The sequence below is a fragment of the Carassius gibelio genome, chromosome A20, assembly GCF_023724105.1.
Source record: "Carassius gibelio isolate Cgi1373 ecotype wild population from Czech Republic chromosome A20, carGib1.2-hapl.c, whole genome shotgun sequence".
Classification (NCBI taxonomy): Eukaryota; Metazoa; Chordata; class Actinopteri; order Cypriniformes; family Cyprinidae; genus Carassius; species Carassius gibelio.
Genome location: NC_068390.1, coordinates 14,530,335 through 14,553,417, shown reverse-complemented (window position 1 = coordinate 14,553,417; position 23,083 = coordinate 14,530,335). Strand labels below are relative to the sequence as shown.

General features: G+C 34.6%; 1 long non-coding RNA gene across 1 annotated transcript; it reads left to right on the top strand.

Moving 5' to 3' along the window:
• The first annotated feature begins 286 nt into the window (after positions 1–286).
• On the top strand, positions 287–2,028 carry LOC127938982 (uncharacterized). The gene is made up of 2 exons (XR_008148859.1): positions 287–568; positions 911–2,028. It is a non-coding gene; the product is annotated as an uncharacterized LOC127938982 (long non-coding RNA).
• The last annotated feature ends 21,055 nt before the right edge of the window (positions 2,029–23,083 follow it).

The following is a 23,083-nucleotide window of genomic DNA, read 5'->3' as shown; positions in this document are numbered from 1 at the left end:
AGTTACAGGTCACACTGTCCACATAAACAACGCGGTTCTGCTTATGAGAAAAGTATGTCCGAGTGAGTCTATTTTTTATGTGTGTTGCATACTATAATCGACATCAAAATACAGTGAAATGTACTATAAACATATTTATTTAACATTATTCAATTATTAACAACAATACTCAGTGACAAGCTACACTAAGTGTTAGTCGTAGATGGCAAGATATGTTTCAAGGATTTAACTAGTGGTGATGTGATGAAACACAGGCAAAGTCAAGGAATACCTGGGGTCCTTTTAGCACCTGTTAGCAGTTTGGCTAGCTGTTGCAAGGTAGGCATAGGCCACACTCCTCAGTGAGTTTATGAGCTTGAATTAGCTTTATAGCTCAAATAGTTCACCCAAAAAAGAAAATTTGTTGAAAATGTGTCCACCCAAAGACCATCCAAGATCAGAACAAATTTTGCATAACATCAGTTGCTAATCAGAGGATCTTCTACAGTGAATAGGTGCCGCCAGAAAGAGTCTAATGCTGATAAAAAAATAAAATAACAAAAATAATCCACACAACCATCTTGTGAAGGTAAAAGCTGTTTGTATGAAACATCCATCATTAAGGTGTTTTAACTTTTTAAAAGTTTGTTATTGTTTTTTTTTAACATTTTGAATATGGTATTTATGCTAGTGCTGTTTAATTGTGCATGACTTCTGGCACAGGAATTGTTTTTAATGGCTCATAGCTATTTCAAACACTAGGTATATTTTTATAATACCATGTTGATGTGCTGGTGCACTGCTTGGCACTGGACTGTTGAACAGGCTTGTACGTATATGTCCTCTCGTCTTGGCCTGTTTTTTGCAAGATTTGTTATTCTCTAATGTTTACCTGCTTTTTGCTTTCTTTTACCTGATTTCATCTCTTCAGTCCTCACCAGCTCCCTCTTTCTCAGTGTGTGTCCCATGTGAGGTGTGGTAAAGGCCCCAGCATGTAGTGTAAATGTCAAGGACTGAAGGATACTGAAGAGACATTGAAAGGAACAGTGAGGGGGAGCAAGTGACATTTTGGATGTGTCCCACGAGAGAACTCTGACGAACAGGAACATGTTCACTCAGCAACATTACGCGTCAAAAACACACAACAAGTTTCTTCTTTTCAGCAACAGTTGAAATAAGGTTAAGGAAGGTAGGGAAGAAGTAATATATGAAAAAGTTAAGTGACAGAATAAGGCTGAGAGATATAGAGGATCTTGTCAGGAATAAAGGTAGAAAAAAGAATAACAGAATAATCAGAGCAATGGTGACTTATCTGATGGCTGACTTTTTTTCCCTCCACCTGTGACGTAAAATTTTGTTTCAGTGTATAGATTCAGTGCTTTTCAGTTACTTTTCATTGGATTTTATATTATTCTATTAAAATGTCATTAGTAAACAGTTGGTATACGGTTGCTTCTCATGCTCTAGCCTTGCATACATGGATATTTTAATTGTTTCTGAAAATATGAATTGGTGAATGGTAGATTAGAATACTAACTCCAAGATAAGTGTTGTTTGGACATCAAAAATATTAATATGTTATGCATCAAACCTCTCACGAAACCAAGATGGAGATCAGTGATGTAATAAACCATCTGGATGTAGTGGTGTGTTAATTACATACTTCTCAAAAAAAAAAAAACAAACAAAAAAAATAGTTTGGAAGCACAATTCAAAAGACCATTCATTAAAAGGACACAGTGTGTTTGTGTGTGTGTGTATCAAACTAACTGCATAAAAAAGATCACTTTGTGTATTCCCTGGTAATCATAACTATGATTTTGGCATTGCTGTAGTGCTATATGTCTTTTTTCTGAGCTAAAGAATTTGTTTGTACTCATTCATTCATTCATTCGTTTATTTTACTTCAAAATGATTGCTATTGGATTTAGAGATCTTGCATAGTGCAAAAGTTACACAATTACAAAAATTCACAGTTACAATGTCTATTAAATGGATGGCTATCAAATTGGTTTATGTATGTAGAAGATATTACTAATGTATAGTATTTTGAGGTTAATGAGATGTGTAAGTTATATTTATAAGTGTGCACACACAGATACACACTTAAAAGATGTGAGTTGTGTGCAAGAAGGCCTTGGTTTGACTTGAGGGATTCCTGTTGATGCATGAAGGCTCTTCAAAGCTGTCAGAGAACAGGGTCAGTCTCCATATGTGGCCTTCGACACTAACCTCCACCTCATGAGCCGCTCAGAGATGTGTGCTTGGAAAAGTCAGAGAAAGGTGTTCCTGTCTCAATATGTCTCAAAGAATTTAATGTGAAATGTGTGAATTTCTGGAATATATGACTTTTGATTGGAGACTTTATTGTGAGACATTGTTGAGATCTCTAAAACTTCATATGAGACCCACAGGGCTTAAAGAAAGATCTTCATTGCTCTATATAAAGTCTCATTGGGTTTGAGAAACTAAAGTAATTTTTCCTATTGGTTAGTCGTTGTCTTTGTTCAAGAACCAGAGCTCTTAATTAACTTTTCATTCCAGATGTTCCCTCTTTTCAATGGAATCTCCAAAGCTACATCAAAGACTAGAATATTTCAGAATTCATATTTTTGACTTCAGCATATATTAATTTGGCGCAAATGTTGAGGAGCTATAATTTGAACCCAGAACATCATGCATTAATCATAAATCTAAATCTCTTTTATCTAGTATTATAATAGAAACAACAAGACAGTGTATGCGACACTGAGAGAGACTCTTATCAGATTTTTTAATAAAACACAACCACAAAACAGGAAACATATTAAGGGAGGCCTGGTAGGTCTGCTAAAAGCTTTTTCCCATCTAGTGAACAAACATCTCTCTCTGTCCCATGTGGGGTCTATTCTAACCTCCTATTGGCTGAATCATCTCCTGGCTTCTTGCAATCTCCTTCCAAAAATGCCATATCCAGAAATTAAACCATCAGTTCTCGTCCTTATGACGCACTCGCCAGTGCCTCATGGGTATCTAGTCAGGTTCATATCTATGTCGAAACTGTGTGGTGATGTTCTGGAATGAGAATGTTGTAGTGAGGTTTGTCTGTTTCAAGTGTGTTTTGTGATTAATATTAATCTGGTTTCTTTGTGAGAGCTTGGAAAAATAAGTGTGTTATGACCCAAAATGTAAATCATTAAAATATGTCAAAATTAAATCTATATCTATCTATCTATTTTTATCTTTTATTAATTAAATATTTATTAATGTTCTGAGTTAGTTACTGTATGAGTTGATTGAGAGTCTGATTTATTTTTCTATTTCTCTCTCAATGCAAAGAAAAACATCAGGGCATTGCAATAAAATAATAAAAATAATAAAAATGTTGTTTTTTTAGCTTATAGTTTTCTTATGACTCATTGATGAGAGAGGTAAATGATTATGCCATGGCTACTGGTTTTGAATAGCAAATTGCGAGATCGCTGAACAGATGGTGGTTTATTTAGCGCCGGGAAGACATGGCACATTTGACATTTGCCCCCTTACTATTTAATCACGAATCTTGATCTATGCAGGCACAGCTAACTTTTTACTCTGATAGGACTGAATCCAGACAGCTCATAAAGAGAGCCACCTTCTTAATATGCTAAACCACCTACTTTGGGCTCTCAGCTTCCTCTCCCTGATTATCTGCACTCCCATTGAGAGATCTTCAAGCATTCTCCTGCTGATCAAGGGCTTATTGTGTGCCTTGATGTTGCACCCTTACATATAAAGGTTATGTAACAGTGTAGAATTGTGTGTGTCTGTGTGCTTGCGTTTATGTGTATCTCAAAAGTCATTTGACTCAAAAGTCAGACATTTTTTTTTTTTAGAAAAACTTACTTTGAAAATTGAGAACTGTGATGTCAAAGATGCAGATTAGATATGGATAATGAGGAAAAAGTTGCAGCAGATTTATTCTTAGCATATTTTGCACCTGTGTTTTTTTTTTTACTACACTTTTTGACATACTTTTACATTCTAGAAGTTGGAGGGAATTGTAGGCAATTGAGAAGAAGGGAATGTGAGTGGGCTCTTATCATATAGTTATTTAATGTTGTTTAGGTTGTTGAAACTGATCTTTGTGTGTATAAGCCAATATATTGTGAGCTAATCTTTTGCTATCCCATGACACCAAATTCATTTTCACAAAATATAAATCTTTGCAATGTGCATCTGAAAATGTGATGTTCCATTAGCACGCTGACATATGTGCATCCATGTTCCACTCATTGCATTTCAGCTCCAAAGAAGAGACGTAACGCATTTTGTGAAAATGTGGCAATGCTTTACTTTACAGAACAATTGTAGTATAATGGAATAATGAAAGTGAGATCATGGAATCTATTTAGTTTATTTCAACCATCTAAACTCCCCTTTATATTGAAGTTCGCTTATTGGAGTTTAGATTTGAGTTCATTAAATGGTCTTCAGTGCATCTCCTTACAGATAAACACGTATGACAGTGTTGAAACGAAAGTTATCAGTGAATTAATCTACATAAGATTTCAATTTTTTGAAACAGGCAGATGCACATGAATACATGCAGTAGCACAGCCACACACACACACATTAATACCCAGAGCGCATACACATCCAGACCGCCAGCCATAATGAGTCATCTAACCTGGCCATTGTTGCTCACTTTTACCTCTGTCTTGTTGCTAAGCAATGGTTCTTTTTAAATCCAGGGATTTGGACCAAGGCTCCCCAATTGGCATTCACACATTCCCCTTGGTGTAGAGGATTTGGAAAGAAAAGTCACACATACACAGAAATCGAAATGCAAATAGAGATGAATTATGAATAATATACAATTTTAACATTTGAAAAGGCATTTTTCATATATTCTGCTGGACTAGATGAAATGTTGATTTGCATATCTAGCATTCTTGTAAGTCCTCAAATGTATCTTTTCTGAGTGTCTCAATATATTTTTCATACATTAGCTTATTCATATAGACACAGGAGCTGAACCCTTTTAAATGATCTTATGTTAACTGCAGTAGTCTGTGTTAGTTATCAGTGAAAAGAAAAACATATAGTTACAGTTAAAATAGTTAAAATATATTTATTAGTAGTAAAAACACTTTAAAAATGAAAATAATAAAAAACGCAACAAAATTAATAAAGCTTAGAAAAATGTAAATAAAAACAAAAAATTAAATACAGTTGCATACAGTTGCAGTATTAATAAAACGTTCAATGGTAGGCTACTAAAACTAAATTAAGCCCTGGAGGGAATAAGAAAGAATTTAAACAAAAATATCCAAACTTTTATGTGGTAGTGTGTATATAGTATGTATATACAGGGTAAAAAATAAAATAAAATAATAAATCTGTACTTGGTACGTTTGCATGCTTACGTTGAACAGTGTAGAGAGACAGCATGCTGAGACATCAGGCCAGTCAACCACAGTGTGCTGCAAAGTCAGGGTCAGAGTTCAGAGGCTCTCCCACATCGCCGGCAGTGTGTGTGTTTCTGCTTACTGTCACCTCGTCAGCATGCACATGACCTCTGACCTTCACAACCTTGTGTCTCATTCACGTCATTAACTTTGGTGGCGGGATCAGCAGATGAAAAGTAACAAACAGAATGCACAGCTAGGGTAAACTCGATCTAAGAGAAGGATGTAGACTCATTTAGATTCCTAATGAATTGTCTTTACTCCTTTTTTTTTTTTTTTTTTTTTTTTTTTTTTTACATCCCTTTGAGATGAACATTTCAGGAACTCACTGTAGTTTTCAGTTTCGTGTACACTTTCTGCACTACAGTTTATTCAGTTTATATGATTTGAAGAAATCCTTGACACTCTTAAACTTTTGTTTTGCAGGCTTTTATAACTCCATTATTGATGTACAGTAGATTAAATAAACACATGGCACAAGAGGATTCGATACTCAGAATCTGTTCTCCTCTTAGAGTAGCTCATCGTTCTGGATTCTATTATTGCTAATTAGCCACTAATCACAAGTGGCAAGGCTGAGTGATTTCAGAGCTCGTCATCCTCTTCATAAGTGTTTGCGTCCTGCCCCGTCTCCTTCAGAGCCATTCTAAAGAGCCTAGAGTGTGCCGCAGTTTTACTTGATTCACTACTAAATTGTTGTGAGGAAAGGTTTGGTGCCAAAGCTTTAGCTTTTATGTGTCTGCATGAGTCATTCTAATTGGTGAAATCAGCCATTTCTGAGGTTAGGCGGGGGGCATTTAAGTTCTTGGTGATTTCATAAAATCGCTGTGACTAAGGCAACTAACATTAGACCACTCCATGAAATGCATTCAGTTCTCTGCAAACGTAAGATTTGAAGTTATAGTTCACCTGAAAGTGATAATTTTTTTTTTTTTTTTTTTTTTAGTTTATTTATTTATCAGGGACAATGCAGCGCACATTATTACATACATAATTATCATAGACAAAGCCATAACAAAATGTGTAAATGTGTTGCATAAAAGGTTTCTAGCCAATAGGCTAATTTGCAACCCCAGTCCCTGGTCAGGCCTTTCTAAAAACATAAAAAACTACGTAGTGTAAACTACACAATCATGCAACAAATACCTTATAAACATTAACATTAACATTTTACACAATCCCGACTACATTACACTACACAACACAACACATCATATCCAGCACACACAATACATTGCAACAAAAAATGAGTCAATGTCCACATATTTGATTTTCTTTCAGCCAGTGTTTCACCTTTCTATTAAATGTTTTCAGGTTGGTTTCTGTTTTTATTTCCGTTGGTAAATCATTCCAAAAATGGGTCCCTATCACTGAAAAACTTGAGTGGCCAAAAGTGGTTTTGCGCCCCTCTGCTATGCAGTTGCCACCCGCTGCTCTCCTAGTGGCAACTCCCCTTGTGTTTATTTTTGTCACAAAAGGACAGAGTACGGCTGGAGCTTGATTATTTATACACTTAAAAATCAGCTTAAGAAAGGAGAACTTAATAAAACTCTCAAAATTTAAAAGCTTGTATTTCTGTACAATCAAACAGTGATGCCACATAATTGGTTTCTGATCCATTATTTTCAGTGCTTGTTTGTATAATGAAATTATAGGTTTGACTGTTGTCTGGGAGGCTTGGCCCCATACAGTAACACAATAAGATAAATGAGAAAGTATCATAGCATGAAAAAACAGCAAAGCTGCTTTGACAGGTATATGATGCCTAATCATTCTAAAACAGTTTAGGTTTGTCCGCACAGTCTTACAGAGTTTGTTAATGTGTGTATTGAATTTGAGTTGGGGATCCAGAATAATACCTAAAAATTTTAATTCCTCAACTTCCTCTATGGCTTCTTGATCTATTTTAATTGTACATTTAATTTTTCCTCTAATTGAGAAGCACATAGATACCGTCTTTTTGAAGTTAAGCGTCAGATGATTTTCTTTAAGCCACTGGGATATACCCTCCATTTCCTTAGTGAGGGTCTCTGCTACTATAGTTGGTGTCCTAGCTGAAGCATAAATTACTGTATCGTCAGCATACATTTGGCAATTGGCTGACTGACAGCATGTAGGTAAGTCGTTTATATATAGACTAAAGAGCAGAGGCCCCAAAATGGAGCCCTGTGGAATACCCATTGTGGATTTTAATGATGTTGAGAGTTCGGTGTTTATTTTAACACGTTGCTCTCTATGCTCCAAATATGATGCAAACCAGCCGATAGCATGTTCAGAGAAGTTGAAGGTGGTAAGTTTATTCAATAGTATGTTGTGGTTCACGGTGTCAAAGGCCTTTTTTAGGTCTATAAACACAGCTCCCACAACATTACCCTTGTCCAATTTACTCTTAATGTTCTCGGTAAGGTAGCAATTAGCCATTTCTGTAGAATGCCCTGCTCTGAATCCAAACTGTTTAGAATTGATAAGTTTGTTACCTTCAAGATGTTCTACTAACTGTTCTATGATAATTTTCTCTAAAATTTTGGAGAAAGCCGGCAGTATTGAGATTGGCCTGTAGTTGCTTGCTTGATTCTTTGCGCCAGCCTTGAAAATCGGTGTAATAATGGCTTGTTTCCAACTTTGTGGGAATTTGCCCACTCTGATGGAAAGGTTTACAAGGTGGGTTACAGGTTTAATTAAAGCAGAGCAGTGAGTTGTAATAAAGGCAGTGTCCAACCCAAATACATCCTTTGCCTTAGATTTTTTTAATTTATTAATAATTGTATGTACTTTTTCCTGACTAACCTCTTTAATTTGAAAAAGATCTGATTGGTCAGACTTTGTAGTCTGTGATAGGGTTGCTGGTTCAAATGTCTTAGCAAGCTCCTCAACAGACTGAATAAAAAAATTATTAAGTTCATTTGCAATAGCTGAATTGTTAGTGCTGATAACTCCATTCACTTCCAATTCAGCTATTGTTTTTTGTTGACTAGGCTTAAGTTTAGTAAGGCTATTGAGGTGCTTCCAAAGGGATGTACTATTTCCTTCCGAATCCTCAATCAATTGCATAAAATAGGCTGTCTTTGCTTTACGCAATTCTCTAACTACTGCATTTCTCAATCCTTTAAAGATGAGAAAATCGGTATTTGTTTTGGAGAGCAGCGCTTTTTTCAATGCATAGTCTCTCTTTTTCATTAGCTGACGAATGTCATTATTCAGCCATGGTAAGGAGGCTTTTCGTTGCGTGCCTTTGAATGTCTTACTATATTTCCCAATCAGATTTGTGAGGTTTTTCATCAGAGAGTTACAACAATTTTCTAAATCATTTGATTGTAAAACATTATTCCAATCTAAATGATCTAAATCATTTTTAACTTGTGTCAACTTAGTTTTGGGGATACCCAGGTTCCCTTGTTTACTTTCGTTCGTAAATTTGGGTAAACGCTGTTTAGTGAGTTTCCGTACAACCATGGTCATATTGTGATCAGAGAGCCCTGTTAGTAAATTATAAGTTCTAATGATTCTCTGTGGTCTGTTAGTAACTATCAGATCGATCATAGTTTTACTCGCTCGTGTGATCCTTGTTGGACCTTTAATCATCTGATGAAGACTGTGCTTTGACAACAGTCTCTTTAATTTTTTTCTATGGCTTTTCTCTAGCCAGTTAATATTAAAATCACCAAGAAAAACCGATTCGGTGCGAGTATTTACATATTTAAAAATTTTGTCTAAGTTCTCATAAAAAGAAACATCATATGATGGTGGATTATACAGCACTATAATGTTAAAATTCATCTTAGGGGATAATACAACATTTAAAGCCAAACATTCTAATGGTGTGTCCAGTTTGATTTCATTACATTTCAGAGTGTCTCTAACATAGAATAGTACCCCCCCACCTTTTTTAGATGTTCTATCCTTTCTATGACAAATGTAACCAGGGACATCAATCATACTGGTCTGGATATTACTTATTATAATTATATTAATTATAATTCTATTACCATTTACTCATATAGTTCCAAAACTGAAAATTGACAGTAAAGACTTAAATTGTTGCTATTTCTTATAAAAATGGCTTCCTTAATAAAAAAACATTTTTTTCAGGATTATTTGATGACCAGAAAATTCAGTGTTCCCAGATAAATATTAAGTAGCACATTTATTCACTGATAATAAGAAGATATGTTTTATGAGCACCAAACCAGCATATATAAATGATTTCTGAAGGATCATGCATCAATTTGAATTTGTATAATATTTTATTATATGACTGTTTTTAATGTGTTTAAATAAATAAATAAAGCAAGCACGCCTCGGTGAATATGAGAGACTTCTTTAAAAAACTTTTGAAAAATGTATATGTAAAATCTATTTATTTTTGGACCGTAGTGTGACTTTAAAAAAATGTAAGTGTAATGAAAGTATTCCATCTCGGTTTTGCTTGGGATATCCACAAGAAGTAGCATTGTCTGATTTGTAAATAAATGTAGTTTTTACATGTGGGATCTAATTAAATAGAAATGGGTGGCCAGTACAAGAAAAGTGAGTGAATAATGACAATTTTAATTTCTGAATTATGTAACTCCATTAATTTTGTGAGAAAATATAGTATTTATTTGCACAAACTCTTGTAGTGTCCTACATTTTCATTCATGTGTTTTATCTACTAGTCCTCCACCTTCGCTCTGTGTGTCCATTTTGCTGTCAATTTCAGTGTAATATCAAAGGGGTGCGGATCTATAAGGGTTGTAAGTGGTGGATGCTCAGAGATGTGATTACTCCACTATTACACGTTTCCCCACAGGCTATCAATGGCTGCTTCTCAGAGCGATTTTCTTTTGTCTTCTTCAAAGAGCTGGAGAGGTGGGCACAGGAGGGAAGAACAGGAGACATAGAAGATTGTGTGTATTGTCGCACCTTTGACTGGCATTATCTGGTACTTATTCTTCTCTTGTCAGCAAGCCAGCCTTTTATAACAAAGAATTTGCCATATATGTGAGAGTAGCCTTTTGTTTTGAATATCACATCAACTAAATCAAAAGTTTGCGTTGTTTATCTTTTTTTATGAACTATGTGTCTGGCTTTTATGCATACCAGTGTTTAAAATGCTAAATGTTTTACTCATATCATTCACTGTCTACAGTGGAATTTAACATCTGACCAGTGCTCTTCATTAATAACTAGAGAACCTGAAAGAGTGTTTAATGTGGAGGTGATGACTCGGGCGCACATGATGAATAACATGTTTCTTGAGCAGAAGCCTCAGTTTTGGGTAGTTCATTGCATGAAACATCATGACTCAAGTCTTGTGTTGATAATAAACATACACAGTTCTTAACTGCGGATACAATCTTGTTTACATGGCCAATGTTGTTCATGTCAAACAGCTTATAAGGTTTACACCAGTACTTTTAATGAAACTGAAATCTGATTTGGTCAATTCATTCCAACTGATGTTGCTAAGAGCTTTTTTTTAATTCCAAATAGGCAACTAGTCTGATTAAAAATGGATTATTAGCATCCACATAAGCACAATACTCTCTTCTAATTAAAGATTCATACTGGGGAAATCACTTTGTAACAAAAGGGCTTTCCTGTTGTTAGCTTTCACAGTGAAGCTAGAGAGCCATTTGTTTGTAGTTAGAGTTAGATTAGTTAACTGTAGTTGGCTTAGACAATGAGGGGAGCTTTCAAGGGATAATGATCCTGAATGAAATATCAATATTCTTTTCCAAAGCCTTTTGTTAAGTGCTTGAAGATTTCAGTAATATCAGACCAGATTGTTCAGACCTGCCCTGATTGGGCCTTGGAAACTTGATTAATTATGTGAGCTCATTTACTTCTAAACCTATATTATACTCATAAATTTAGCCTCATTAAGCTGTCAAATACATGCAAGGTGGTTTATGTAAAGACTTAATGTTTGTGTGTGTGAGATCCATGCATGAATCATTTTCTGTCTTCTTTACCAACAGTCTGGGTCTGTTTTCCCTGAAAGGTCCCATTGCCAGGCTTGAAGCCAGAGCATTTCCTGTTGCTCTCTGCTGACAGCAGTGATGAGTCTCTAGGGAACATCAAGTCATCAGTCCCCATGCAACACATTGATGGCCAGGACTGTACACAAGAGGAGGGGGAGCATGTTTTTTCCATGGTGGGGTTCAAAAATGAAAAGATCAGATTACATCATGTTGCCAAATCCTTAGCATTTATTTAGAAAACAAGACATTGTGCAGACAATTACAGATCTCTTCCGTCATCAAGGGAATGGCACTGATCAATGATTGAAATGTCAGATTAAAATGGCATTTGTCTTGTGTTGCATGAGAATATCAAATACTCTGTGTGTGAGAGAGAGAGAAGGGAGAGTGTTTCAAAGTGTGTGAAATGTCTACAAGTTTAAATCATCTAAATTGATGTATTAAAATATAAATGTAACTTGCATATTTCTTTAAAATTTCTATATTGTAGATATTAAAACAGACCGTAACCTTGCTGTAACTGTCCTTTTTGTTTAAAAGAATTAAAGATTTTTTATTTATTTATTTATTTATTTATTTATTTATTTATTTATTTATTTATTGTCTGTTATACAGTAAATACCAAAATCGGTCATAATATGTAGTTTGCATCAATGTATAAAAATGCAGTCATTTAATATGTTTATTATAAAACTTTAATATTTAAAAAATATTATATTTAATGTTTACTATAGTAATGTCCACCTTCTTTCATTTGATTGACCATCTCAGTCATTTTGACATTGGCACACAATGGTTTTTTTTTTTTTTTTTTTTGAGAGAGAGAGAGAACATCAAATATGGGGAAGTCTTGGCCTAATGGTTAGAAAGTTTGACTCCTAACGCTAAGTTTGTGAGTTCGAGTCTTGGGACGCCAATAACATGACTGAGGTACTCTTGAGCAAGGAAAGACCTTGAGGAAAACCTGGTCATAGATCCCAATATGATCAAATGTACTATTTCCATAACTTTAGGGCTGAAACTGCAACTCAGTGAGAATTTGGCCTGTATACTGTTCATACACACAAATAAAATAACATACATTAGTTCACCTTTGTGTACAGAGAGAAAAGTATGACACAATTTCAGTGACCTACTGCCTCCGTCATTATGAGAAAAGGAGCTTGGAATCTCCCCTCTGGCATTCGCTCTGTAAACTGCACTAATCAAAGTGTTGCAATGGGATTTGACCTGAGGGATAACTCATATACACCCACTAAAATGTAACTGATCTTTGAATGTTCTCTAATGACCTGTATGTGCATCATGCCTCATTAACTTTTTGTCTTGCATACATATTATGTTGCTTTTTCCACAGTCAGCTCAACCTTGTATTGTTAAAAGACTCTTTGGGGTTATATTCATGCCCTGTTTACTATGTTAATGCAGCTAGGATAAGTGATGACAGGCAGTCAGCATTACAACTAATACAAGACAGACACAAAGAGCAATTTCACTTGTTGCCATGGGATCTAGCTTCCTGTTTCAGTCCAGTGGGTTGTGCGGCATTCAGGATTTGAACTATGCCAAGCATAGCAAGGGTTCTTGTGGGTGGTAGTTGTCTTATTTAGATAATGATGGCCTTAATTAGCTACACGCTGAATGCAAGTCACAGGCATTCATCAGGAGATTGCTAATTACAATCATGTAGTCTAGACACAGTATGCTGCAAACAGTAGATAAACATGCACTATATGCACGGGTGTATATAAGCACTTTTGGGCTTGTTTTCCACCAAAATTAAAATTTTTACTGTTTAATAGGCTACCTGTATTTTATGGAAATAATTTTTCACATTTTACTAATAAAATGGCAGACTCCGTTGTCTTGCTAAAATACTTTGTTAATTATTTTTTTGTCAATTAAATTATCATGGTTTTATAGTTTCCATAATCAAATTTCTTTTGATGTTAAAAGGTGTACTACGGTTATAAAACAAGAAAACCTATACACAGTGTCCAAGAAGTTTTGATGTGATCTTCATACATAAAAAAAATACAAAGTATATAAATTTATTTTTATTCAACCCCTGGGACATAAAAGTCAAAGTTGAAAAAACACCTGTTTTTATATTACTGGAATCAATAACTTTGCTGGATTGTGAGTGTGTGCAACAATCTTTATCACCATTGTCATACTGAGATTTGAAATGCTGTACAGCAGGATTATTTGATCTCAGTGCATGTGTGGGTGTGTGTCGATGCACTTCAGCACTGTCCTCAGAGGGGTTCATTTGTGCTGGCCAGAAGGACGCTGACACAAGAATGGAATGTCATGAGGCAATACACAACCATACGCAATAAATTATTTTAGAGAGAATTTTTGAAGTACTTACATTCTGAAATGCAGCAAACAGGCTTATTATAAATGCACTGATAGTTTTCTAACATCTTTAAGGGCGCAGTGTTTCTCTCAGTTTGACTCTTTGGCACAGCAAGGATGTGTAAAAAGGGTCAGTCACTCCGGACAGCCAACAGGATTTATGTCCTCTGTCTGGCTGTGAGAGCTCACATGCAAACAATCCAGTGGAAAGATAACAGGATGCAATGCACACAGAGCACACAGGTGATGCGTGTGAGATTAAAGAGTGACTAAGTGACCTGCACTGTAAAGATGCTCTGAATAAGAACAGAAATCAGTCCAGCGTGTCTGTATATAGTCATTTCAGACAGATGTATTGTAATATTTGATAGGTGAAGTGTGCTATAACATCTAAATAGCTGAAATGTTGCGGTTCTGGAACATTTGTCAGCTCTAGTCAAGCATCACTATCAATTGTTTGGTGAAAAAGAGCTGCTTATCTCCCAATTGCCCAGGTGGAAACTGTTTCTACAACCCCTGAATTCAAACATGCACTGCTTATCATGACTCCACTCTTGAACAACTCTGGAACTATACTTATTCTACTGTCATACCAAACTTACTTTCCCACCAAACATTGTATACCCTAACTGAACTGACTGTTGTAACAATAAATAGGATTTTTTTGGGGGGTTGGGGTGATATAAATAGTACATACTAGAAAGACTGGCATTACTTGTATCTTGAGGCCGATTCACAACAAGTTTGAGATTTAGGTTCATAAAATCTACAAAAACAAAAAACAAAACCTAAAATCAATAAATAAACACCCATATTCAATTCTGGTTGATGCAGATAACGGATTATTATTTTATCTGACAAACGGCAGAAATTACATTCCTATACTATTTTTATTTAAATAATAATAATAATATCAATAATATACAATAAAATTGATCATTTTAAATGCTATAGCTAAATGTAAGCATCTCAGTGTACAGTATAAAAAATGGATATTTAATTAGAAATTAGCTAAAGATAACATTTAACTCTAATTATTAGTGTTTTTTAAGATTAACTTTTACAGTAATTTTATTTATTTAATTATTCTTATTATTATTTATTTATTTATTTATTATTTTGTAAATAATTAAAGAGTTCTGGAGTATGTTTTACATATCTTTCTACTTCAGAATTTCATATTTAATTTAATGTGCTACCTTGCAATTTTATTATTTTGTTTAATTATTTGTGAAATTCACTATTTAAATGTAGAAATATAAGAAATGCATGTGCATCATAAAATAACAGGCAATATCTGATATAATACCTATGCATGTGTGATTTTATAAGTGTTTATTTATTTAAACAAGATTCGAATAGTAAATTCATCTTTAGTTTAAGTAGAGTCTGAAATGTAATACTTAGATTTGTGTGTGTGTGTGTGTGTGTTCAAATTGCTGCATACATTTTTGTATGTTTTGCCCATACCAGCATTGCAGGCTGTTGCAATGCATTGTGGGAGATATAAATGCTGAAGAACACAAATGGCTCCTATTTACCCCTCAGGGACACTCTTTCTGGACAACTTCCTCCAGTTCATCCTGATTTAGAGCTGAGATGTTCTGACAGAGAAAGCGTTGTAGGATGAAGATTTAATATCTCTTTTCATAGATGTTATATATTAAAAATTTGAAGTCTCGGATATGTTTTAATGGCCCTGTGTTGAGAAAGTGTGTATGATTCAGGGCACATGGAGAAGTAGTTTACATGATTTATTTAGATTCTATAAAAGACCTTTAAAATGTAATAGAGAAGAATGGGAAGGACAAGAATAGAGAGGAAGAGATATTGTTGGCAATCGGGATAAGTCTATTAAGCTCTGTTTAAAGAGATATGGAGTCATTTAGTGATGTCAGTCCAGTCAAATGAAGATGTGTTGTAAGCCTTAACCATTAGTTGTCACTTGTTCATTGTGATATAAAAATATTGACATATTTGCATATATCTTAATAATATAACAGTAAATTCTTAGAAAAAAAGTAAAATGTCAGCTTAATACACTAATAAAGAGTTGGTTTAGGATTTACTATGAAACCATTTTCACTCAGAAATTTCACAGATAATTACAAAGAAATGACTGGTACTTTCTGAAGATTTTTTCTTTTCTTTTTTTTCTTCTCTTAATATATTTTTTGGGATTTACAACTGCAATTGTTTTTTTTTTTTCAATGTAAAAAGTATATTTTTCAGAGATGCAGATTATGTTTTTCTCAGTATACACGGGACTTTATACATAATAATATATAGCTGCTTATATATTTTATATTTGAGAATTTTATTGATTTTATAATGGAAATTAATTAATTTTTAAATGAAACAAAAAACTGAGATGCAACTGAAATAGCAAAAAATATATTGTATTATATATATGCGAATGCGAAATATATATATGGTGTGTGTATATATATGTATACTGTATATATATATATATATATATATATATATATATATATATATATATATATATATATATATATATATATATATATATATATATATATATATATATATATATATATATATATATAAAGCTTAGACTTTTTCTGGTAAGAGTTGTTCTGGTATGTATGTGTACAGAAATTGACTCTAAAATATGCCTAGCTGAGAAATATTAACTGAAGCGAAGATCTAGCCTGCATGTACTTGTTTAGACTGGAAACTGTTTGTGTGTCATGGAGACGTCAGTGGAGAATAACGCCCTTTCCTGTACTCTATGAAATTAGTCTAATTGTTTATTTCTCATATCCACTTATGGAAGAAAACAGCGCAAGATGACTGATCCCTCTCTCACATTCTTCTCCTTGCTCTCTCTCTCTCTCTCTCTCTTAGAGTGCACTGTACGAGGTCTGAATCTGACAGCCTGATGTCTGGTCAATAATTGATCCTATCTGAGTGTTCCTCATGCCCTGGAGAGAAAGAGACCTCTGGCCATCTCTCTAATCTATCTATATCGCTCCTATATGCATCCCTCTTTTTTACATTTCTCTCAATTCTTCTTTTCAGTATCTCTTTTTCTTTTTGTTGTCTCAACAACCTTGTCTCTCGGTGATGTGAAAGAAAGTGCGTCACTGATGGCAGTTTATTCCCAGCATTCCCTCAAGCCTCCAGTAACCTCAGCTCTGCTTTCATTAATGATCCATTCCTGACAAACTGTCAACAAGCACTCAAACCTGCATGCATACACACAAGAAGACAATGCTTTCATGTTCTGCCATGCCCACATAATCATACATAAACACACTCATGTACTTGAGAACATGACCAAGTGCATGGTTATTTACATAGGTGCTAAAATCTGTTCACTCATTTTAGTATTAGCACTAACACACGCACGTGCATACGATTATGAAGCTCTCACACACGTTTGAGTATTCGTTACATTTATTAAACATGAACTGACAAAAAAAATTGTAATGATAACAGAAAAAAATAATGTGAATACTACAGCAAAATAAGTTGATTGCAATTTTCACCATATGCAAACCAAAACAATTGCATTTACAAGAACAAATCATGAAATTTTAGTGTAAACTACTGTGAAATTGTTTTTCGATGCAATTCTGTAATATATACATGGCATTTTAATGTATATGCATGCATACACTGTTACATCAGAAGAGAAGCTCTGTGACAGATTACATAATGCATGTTAAATGGTCTTTCTAAAGGAGGTTGCAGGTTTGATTTTTTTCTAATTGTTGTGCAATCGCATGAAAAACAAGTACACAAAAGGAAAGATTGCGGTTTATGGTAATAAATGTCTATATGCGTAACTTTATAAATCATAATCCATAAACAAAGGATTTTCTCAATCCTTTAGACATGACCTCATCAGAGGAAGTGGAAAGAGCACTGTTTACATATATTACTCGGATCACAATAGGAGACAATATGCTCTCATTTCTTTCAGTATAATACTTAAACATCATGATCTTAACCTTTATCTCCATAACAAAATCTCAGCTTGCCAGAAAGGGATTCATCTATTTTCTGAATCATTAAATACTGTTGTCAGGGACATGACTTAACATATAGATATATAGGGCAGCAAGATAGAGAGAAAAAAATTAAATTGGTTTTGCGAAACGTTTTAAAAGCTGTAACTTCTTGTAACTTGACACATTATTTTAAATACAGTATGTGGTGCTAATGTGTGCGGCTTTAAAAAACAGACGGATGCAGCAAAACAGTGAAAGATGTCTGTCTAGTGCATGTTTACATAGAGACATGATTGAAAACCAGTGCGGTGAAACGATAAAATCTCTTTCTGTCTGCACCGGTCCGTAGAGAGAGGTTGTGTAACCATGGCGATCTCTCCTTGAGTTCTCAAGCTACCATCAGTCACTTGCAATCAATGAGCTGTGACATAATCTTAAGTGTGTGTGTTTGCTTGTAGTGCTGGTTCTCTCTGACATACATTTTAGCACTTTTTAGCCTGTAAGTTTCTATGTTACAACAAAAAATTTTTTTTCAAGTTTTCTTGAACTATTCGCCTTCCTAAAGTGAGCTCTAGTCTGCATGATGTAACGCGCCTCTTCGTACAGATCCATAACCGCAGCCCACTGTCAAATGAATAAATAAATAAACACCATCCTCTTAAAACAAAGCATAAATATTCATTCATTGATGCAGCTTACATAAGACTCTAAGCCACCCGACACTGATAGATGCATGTGTTTGGGCACGTGTATGTCATGATGAGAGACGTTTGACATCTTTGAGGTTCTCTCTCTCTCTCTCTCTCTCTCTCTCTCTCTCTCTCTCTCTCTCTCTCTCTCTCTCTCTCTCTCTCTTTCTCTCTCTCAAGTGAGTCATAGAGAGACATTCTGACGCAGGGCTCAAGAAGGGATGGCAGGTGGCCTTAAGCAGTCTCTCTCTCATCAGTCCAGATGTCCTCCTGTTCACCGTTTTGTCAATTCTTTCTGTCTCTATCTGTCCATTCTTTGCGTCTGTGTCACTATTTGTCTGTAGTTTCATTCATCTTAATATTTCTTAATACTCACAGGTCAGTTACTCTAAAAGCTTCGGTGCACTTGCAACCTTGACTGTGACATTTAATAGAGCTTGTGGATGGACAATTTTCTGACATGATCATCATTTACTGACTATAATTCTGAAGAGTTTCTTTTCTTTCTTTTTTTTCTTTTTTTTTACTGTACTCCATTTATTTGTCCAAAAGGTTTTATTCAGGTTTAGTGAACCTGTAATCAGATATAACATAAAATGCAATTCATCATAAGGGCAATATCTTCTTCTCCTTGTGCTTTTTCAAGGACAGGACATGTGAAAGCATTTTATTAATCCAGAAGAAGGTTTTCAGAGAAAATGAAAACCAAAAGTTTGAGGCAGTTTAACTTTAATAGTATTTTCTTTAATCTTTCCCGCTTTCTAAATGAACTCATTCTGAGCCAAATTGAAAAGGTCTCGACTGAGAGCTTCATTTTTAATAACATTTTAGATTAAGCAGTTCCTGAACAATAAAAGCCTTGAGAACAAACAAAGACGTCCTGAACTCTTGACAATGAGAAATGTATTGTAGAGTGCTGTTTGAAATAGCAGACAAATTCTAAATGATGCTTTTGCTCTTCAGTGCATGACACTGGTGAAAGGTCATTACAGTATTTTATTCTTGTTTGGATGTAGAGGTGTATGGTCCCTTCAAGCCAGCAGAAAGAGGTGAAGGAGGAAAGCTTATCACAGGAAGCACTAAATCATCTCACGGACAGAAACGGCTCTGCTGGATTTACAGAGAGTCAAATATTTACACAAGTTATGCTCTGACTCTCAGTCTCCGCTTAATTCATTACCTTTTTTAAACTTTTTTTTTTTTCATGAGCTGAAATGTTTTAGATCCTTCCTGTGTGAGACACAGGGGAAGCATTATAAACTGTTTTATTACATATTTGAGAGGAAGCCAAAATATTTATCCAAGATTCCAGAGATATTCGAGGGGATGTCCAAGCTGAAAAATGGATGACAATTTTAGGAGAGTTTTCATAAAAAAACTTTTTTTGTCCTCTTCTCCTCCCCTCATTCATTAGCCTGTTTGTCTATGGAAGGTGTAAACATGATGCACATACATGCAAATGACAATTTGAGCCGTGTCTCTTATGAAGATGCAGGATCGAGTCTAGTGATGTATGCCAATACTTTTCCCACTCAGTTTTGTCAGTATCTACGCAATAAAGAAAAACAGACTTTACGGAGGTAAAGGGAGAGCATGAAAGAGGTTCCAGAGAGAAGGAACAAATAAGAAACAAAGGTAATGGTGAGGAGAAAAAGTGCAAGAGAGATGGAGAAACTATCAGGCGCCTCAGGCAGAAGAGCTCACGTCAGCAGCAGATGCAGTCGATTCTAAAAATGTTCTTCATTCACATGGAAGAGCTTGGAAGAGCACTTTCTATTCCATAATACCATAAATAACTCCTGTATAGCCCTCCAGTCAATGTAACCAGGAAATGGACATCATACTTTTATTCATTTATTTACTTTTATTTATGTGTGTGTGTGTGTATGTATATATATGTATATATATGCATATATATATATATATATATATATATATATATATATATATATATATGTATATATGTATATATGTATATATGTATATATATGTATATATATATATATATATATATATATATATATATATATATATATATATATATATATATATATATATATATATATATATATATATATATATACACTTTAATGTCACTTTTAATCAATTTAATGCATCATTGCTTAATAAAAGTAATAATTATTTATTGTATTATATTGTATTGTATTCCTGAACACAATTCTGTCTACGTTTAGAGGAACAAATAAACAATGTTGACTTATTCTGTGATATAAAGAGACACTTTCTCCTCCCAGAACATGCACACACTGCCTGCTATGAAATATGCTTTTATAATTCACAAAGAAAACCACAGAAAGTAGAGTGCATCTCCTTTTTTGCAATTTATGATATTTAAGATACTGTTTTGTTTTGTGGATGACTGTGTGCAGTAAAAATAATTCACAGATGTAATTTGTGAGCCTAATGTAGAAAAAGAGGCAGGTAATGTCGCAGCCTGCTCTCTTGTCTAACAATTCACATTGGGCAGGCCAGAATCTGCTTCTATGAATAATGAAACAATGTGTTTGCATGTGTTTACAGTGCTGGAGATTGTGAATGAACAAGTATGGAAAAAGTCTAGTTATTCTGTGAACTCATTGCATTGAGACTAACAAAACTCCTTTTGGCAATAAGGACTTGTACAAATTTTCTTTTCATTTTTCTCCTCCTTCATTGCTCTCTTTCTCAGTTCCAGTTAGTGTTTATCAATTTCCAATGCTAAAGACCCTCATGCTTTTTTGTTAAACTAATATTTGTCATTCTACCACGTGTATCCACCCCCACACACATCTGGAGGCTTATTATACAGACTCAAACCTCCTCTGCTGCGCTGCATGTTGTTCTAATAGTTACACAAAGATCTCTTGAAGTAAACGGTTGACAGCTATTAGTCCTGTTTATGTGGGAGACGCAGATTGTGTATCCTAAAAGGACAGGTTAAAAGCACCAAGTCCATTCATTCACTTACTCACTCAGTGTAATTTTTTATATTATTATTATTATTTTTTTTTTTTTGCATTCCAAATTATTCCAAAGCAACTTTACAAAGGGGACAAAGCCCTCAGAGATCAGAGATAAAGGCAACTTTGTAACGGAAAAATCTCTTTAAGATGTTTAAACAGATGAAGAAGTAACTTTGGGAGAAACCAAGACTCATTCACTCATGTCTCTAGTCATTCATATGCTATTTCCTCAAAAATGTAGTATATAATTCTTATTTTAATAGCTTTTTCAAACAGAGTTTCTGTGCATTTCTCTTACTTTGTTTTGATCTTTCATAAGGCTTTTAGGTTCAGAAATGGCAGTTATCCTAAAAATGTCAGCCATTAGTAATCTATAGCCATGCATTCCACAAATTATTGTTTACAACAAGTTACTTTGATCTCGCTTGCATCCGCACACACAAACACATCCAGACATATTCATAAAATTCTGATTTGTCTGAATTAAGCAGTGTCATCTGTGCTTGTGGAAAGCTCGCATAATCTAATTTGCATGACAGAGATAGTATGTGTGAGAGAGTGAGAGAAAGCGGGTTCCTTATCTCAGTACAGACAGAGATTTATTCAAGGCTTTGAAATGAGACACAGACTAACACAGACTTTCGCTGTAATCCTCTTTAATGAGAAGACGAATCTGCTCTCATCCAAATGCTTCAATGACAGCTGAAGGAAGGGCTGTAAATGGAGAAAAACTGAATGGAATTATTATTATTTTATTATTTTTTCACAGATAAAGTTTCTTTGACTCATCCCAAGGAAACTTAGACATTGAAAAAGAATCAGAAATCATAATCATAAGGAGAAAATCCCATTGTACATAAGTCAGTTCCTGGCCTCTTTTTTGATTGGTCAAGGTCCAATTGTGATCAATACGTATACAGTACATGCACAGCTATAGTAGAGCTATATATGTATTTATTTATGTAGGTAGGTGCTGTTGAGCATTGAAACTTACATGAAAGATTTTATAAAAACTAGACTGGTATGAATAATATTCTAACTGAAATCAAGCTGTTAAAGTTGCTGTTCACACAGACATTTCTTAAAAGTTTAACTTTATTTTAACTTTTAATGCTACAAAATTGCTGCAACAGATGTGAAGCATGACTGCAAATGTCAAACATGTCAATTAAGTGCATGTTTATATAGAAACACAATGGAAAAGCCATGCAGGGGAATCCAAAAAAATGTAAAATAAATAAATGGGTGAACAGTCCCTTAGTGTTCGTATCACTCTCATTTCATTTGAACATAATATTCAATTTTGGCTGAACTATTCCTTAAACTCCTTGTTTTTTATGTAAAAGCAATGGCGCACCATTGGGTTGTAATTCTGAATATCAACATCCAAATGAAGAATACTGTTTAACAGTGTGTTGACAATGATATGGTTACATTTATCACCATGTGTAAGTGTGTGTTTTGTCGACATTGAGTCTCATTGGGCCCCTGATATGGGTTATGACTCAGGCGCTGGTCATTTGTGTCACTGGAGAACCATCATTCACAACACTGAACTGCCTAGACCTCACCATCTGGAGCCTGTTAAAACACACTCCAACTTTCTCTTCCCATCGGTCGACCACTTCACCTCGCTCCAACCCCTCTCATTTCTCTCTTTTACGCTGTCCCATGCTGTCTTTACATGTCCGTCTGCTGTCTGCCTTTCAGCCTGTCGGC